This window comes from Cherax quadricarinatus, chromosome 91 (genome assembly GCF_038502225.1).
Source record: "Cherax quadricarinatus isolate ZL_2023a chromosome 91, ASM3850222v1, whole genome shotgun sequence".
Taxonomy (NCBI): domain Eukaryota; kingdom Metazoa; phylum Arthropoda; class Malacostraca; order Decapoda; family Parastacidae; genus Cherax; species Cherax quadricarinatus.
The window spans coordinates 14,900,144-14,904,522 of record NC_091382.1 but is presented as its reverse complement, the minus strand read 5'-3'; the positions used below and the strand labels follow the sequence as shown (position 1 = coordinate 14,904,522).

Below are 4,379 nucleotides of genomic sequence, written 5' to 3'. Positions count from 1 at the left end.
GAGTTGGACCTGATAGCTTGTGCTACCAGGTCAGTTGCCGTGTTCCTCCCTTAAGTCAATGTGACCTGACCTGACTAGGTTGGGTGCATTGGCTTAAGCCGGTAGGAGACTTGGACCTGCCTCGCATGGGCCAGTAGGCCTTCTGCAGTGTTCCTTCGTTCTTATGTTGTTATGTTCTTATATAGCGCCAGGAGGGAAGACGTAGGTCACTAGTAGAACGCAGATGTTGGGAGGTCAGGTCACTCTCAAATCCAGCCTTTCCCACTAGTAGAGGTTGTTGAAGTGGGTTAAATCCGAGTTTTGGGGTTAAATTCGAGTGGGGATCAGTAACAAGTGGCGTTCCACAGGGATCAGTCTTGGGCCCGTTGTTGTTTATAATATATATCAATGATCTTGATGAAGGAATTACTAGTGATATGAGCAAATTCGCCGATGACACGAAGATAGGTAGGATAATTGATTCAAACGTAGATGTTAGGGAACTTCAGGAGGATTTAGACAAACTCTACTCTTGGTCAGAAAAGTGGCAGATGCAGTTCAATGTAGATAAATGCAAGGTTCTGAAGCTCGGGAGTGTCCATAACCCTAGCACTTATAAGTTAAATAATGTAGAACTTAGCCATACAGATTGCAAAAAGGACTTGGGGGTTATGGTAAGCAGCAACCTTAAACCAAGACAGCAATGCCTAAGCGTACATAATAAGGCAAATAGATTACTGGGATTTATATCAAGAAGTGTAAGCAATAGAAGTCCAGAGGTCATACTGCAGCTTTATACATCATTAGTAAGGCCTCACCTAGATTATGCAGCTCAATTCTGGTCTCCATATTACAGAATGGACATAAATTCGTTAGAAAACATTCAGCGTAGGATGACTAAATTAATACATAGCATTAGAAATCTTCCTTATGAAGAAAGATTGAAGACTCTTAAGTTACATTCACTTGTTAGACGAAGAATGAGGGGAGACCTGATCGAAGTGTATAAGTGGAAGATAGGTATTAATAAAGTGGATATTAACAAGGTCTTGAGGATATCTCTCCAAGAGAGAACCCGCAGTAATGGATTTAAATTAGATAAGTTTAGATTTAGAAAGGACATAGGAAAGTATTAGTTTGGAAATAGGGTAGTTGATGAGTGGAACAGTCTACCTAGTTGGGTTATTGAGGCTAGGACTTTGGGTAGTTTCAAATTTAGGTTGGATAAGTACATGAGTGGGAGGGGTTGGATTTGAGAGGGACTTGCACATCGGAGCTTGTTTCTTGGGTGGCATTGAAAATTGGGTTGGTCACAGTGGGATGAATTGTAAAGGACCTGCCTAGTATGGGCCAACAGGCATGCTGCAGTATTCCTCCTTTCTTATGTTCTTATGTTAAGTGTTACACAAGTCTTACACAAGTATTGCACAAGTGTTACACAAGTGTTACACAAGTGTTACACAAGTGTTACACAAGTGTTGCACAAGTGTTGCACAAGTGTTACACAAGTGTTACACAAGTGTTACACAAGTGTTACACAAATGTTACACAAGTGTTACACAAGTGTTACACAAGTCTTACACAAGTATTGCACAAGTGTTACGCAAGTGTTACACAAGTGTAACACAAGTGTTGCACAAGTGTTGCACAAGTCTTACACAAGTGTTGCACAAGTGTTACACAAGTGTTACACAAGTGTTACACAAGTTTTACACAAGTGTTGCACAAGTGTTACGCAAGTCTTACACAAGTGTTGCACAAGTGTTGCACAAGTGTTACGCAAGTATTGCACAAGTGTTGCACAAGTGTTACGCAAGTGTTGCACAAGTGTTGCACAAGTGTTGCACAAGTGTTGCACAAGTGTTGCACAAGTGTTACGCAAGTGTTGCACAAGTGTTGCACAAGTGTTGCACAAGTGTTACGCAAGTGTTGCACAAGTCTTACACAAGTGTTGCACAAGTGCTGCACAAGTCTTACGCAAGTGTTGCACAAGTGTTTCACAAGTCTTATGCAAGTGTTACACAAGTGTTGCACAAGTGTTGCACAAGTGTTGCACAAGTGTTGCACAAGTGTTGCACAAGTCTTACACAAGTGTTGCACAAGTGTTGCACAAGTGTTACAAAAGTGTCTTATTCATCTATTATTCAAAATGAAGAGGACTAGCACTAGCATATTTGGTCTTTTAGCAAAACTAGATAACGGTTGACAATTATATATAAAAATATGTATATCACTATATAGATAAGTATAATTGCAACAAACTATATTACTTGTTAAAGGGGGTAAATTAGAAAGCCAGCAGAGGAACTCTATCACATGATCAAAAGTCATTACTAAGACCCGCATCAGGAAGCACGTGTCCTGTTCCCTGATAAATCTTCCCTAACTTAGGATAAACAATATGTGGAAACATGACAGAACTTTATTAGATTGTGTGTTAGTAGATAAAAGGTTGATGGGTAGATTTCTAGACGTACATCTTTATTCATTTCATAATACATTTTAGTTAATTAACAATTATTTTTCACTGTTTACTCATGTACTATATTTGAGTGACTCGCTCACAATTACACAGGTCAAGGTTGCTTACCATTTCTAAACCCTTTTTCAAAGACAATTTAATCATCATTTAAGACAAAATTTATGGGTTAGGTAACGTTATTATAGGAACATTTAACCAGAAGGGATCATACAGCACCTGCGGGAATGAAAGGTAATCATATTTGATTAAAGAAAGGGAGGGAAGGTATAATTTATTTGATCAAGAGTGCGTCAGTGTCATCAAGAGTACCTCACTAATATCAAGAGTATCTCACTGGTATCAAGAATACCTGACATCAAGAGTACGTCACTAACATCAAGACACATCCCATGAGAGGATATTAACGTGATAGCTCTATTAGGCACTCAGTATCAACCCAATGGGAGGGTTTAGGGAGCCCTGTATTGTGTTCAAAGAATGAGACCCCATAGTTAAAAATGGGGAGAAAAAAATATTAATAATATTAATTATTAATTAGATTTTATATTTTATTAGAGCTTGCTCTTTCAAGAAGTTCACAATCGTTCGTACACAAAACCATGAGTAGAACAATAACAATCAAGAAGAATGTGAAAATGTATATACCAAAGTGAGAGAATGATCAGCAGAAACATCCTTTCAATTTAAACTTAGAAACATGAACAATTTCCTGAATATTAAGAGACACTGGCAACTCGTTACAGAGTTTAGGAGTTTTATACAAAAAGTTTCTTTCTACAAATGATTTCACCTCAACAGCACGAGGCTTCTAGTCAGACGAAAAATGTCGTCAGCAATTCTTAGAAACTGTCTCCAGTCAGATATAAAAGGTCCAAACATATCAAGAAGAAGGTAATAATGGAACCTGGGCAAAAAATCGGTAATAACTGATATATTAGACTCTAACAGCCAATTTTCCATCAGACATAAAATATCAAGACACAACTCATTTAGAACTTCATTAGCATGCTTAATGTGATTTCTCATTGAACAGATATTCCATTATGTTACCTCCAGGAGTTTTGAATAGCTTCAGGAAACCATTGGAAAACAGCAATTTTTATTAATTTGTGACATTACAGTACCATCTCCAGACAGTCTGAAGTAGAGGCAGTGGAGAATAGCACCTTGAGGAACATCTCTGGAGGAACAGTTTGCATAACGGAAAGAAGTTTTTATTATCGCAATTTCTAGATCATCACTATTACAAAAATCTTTCAGCTTGGTAGATTATACTTCTGAGACAATTTGCTGAGGTATGACTAAAGCCCTGGCAATGGAAACACAGGGTCAATAAATATTATATTAACCGCACATCTTTGTCAGGCCATCATATATACAATTTACCATCAGTTCTGAATGATGACTTATCGCATTTCGGATTTAGACAGATGAATTACCTCATTCCTTAACTTTTGAGAAACAGACCCCAGGGACACTCCCTCACTCATACACTAAGGATTGTTTCTGGATTCTTGGCAAGAATAAACAAAATATTTTCACCATCTCTACAAGATGTCAAGAGATCAAACAGAGATAGCTTAGGCAGTATCTTATCTAGAGATAAGGTTCAGGGTATATATTAATGTTACACGAGTATATGGTAAAATAACAATAAAAAACTGCAGAGGAAAAAAGTAATTTTAAAACAGGAAGCAAAAAATATATACTGTCTATCGAAAAATATAACTGAATATGTTGTATGCAAGAATACTTGTGGTACAGTAATGATATACAAAATGTTGGGTAAACAAATGAAAAGAACAGTATATATACTAAATACAATAAGTAGCATTGAACGAGAAAACTAGATATTATTAACTAGGTAAAATATAAAGGTGACCACATTGTATCCCGCAGCAGCAACGCTAAAGATCAC

At 37.3% G+C, this 4,379-nt stretch overlaps 1 protein-coding gene across 1 annotated transcript in view; it reads right to left on the bottom strand.

Moving 5' to 3' along the window:
- Nucleotides 1–2,387: 2,387 nt before the first annotated feature.
- The window catches only part of LOC128688235 (carboxylic ester hydrolase-like), a 303,519-nt gene continuing 301,527 nt past the window's right edge, over nt 2,388–4,379 (bottom strand). The window contains exon 12 of the mRNA XM_070104403.1: nt 2,388–4,379. This exon is cut by the window's right edge and continues 738 nt beyond it. The gene's annotated coding sequence lies outside the window, so the exon portion shown is untranslated.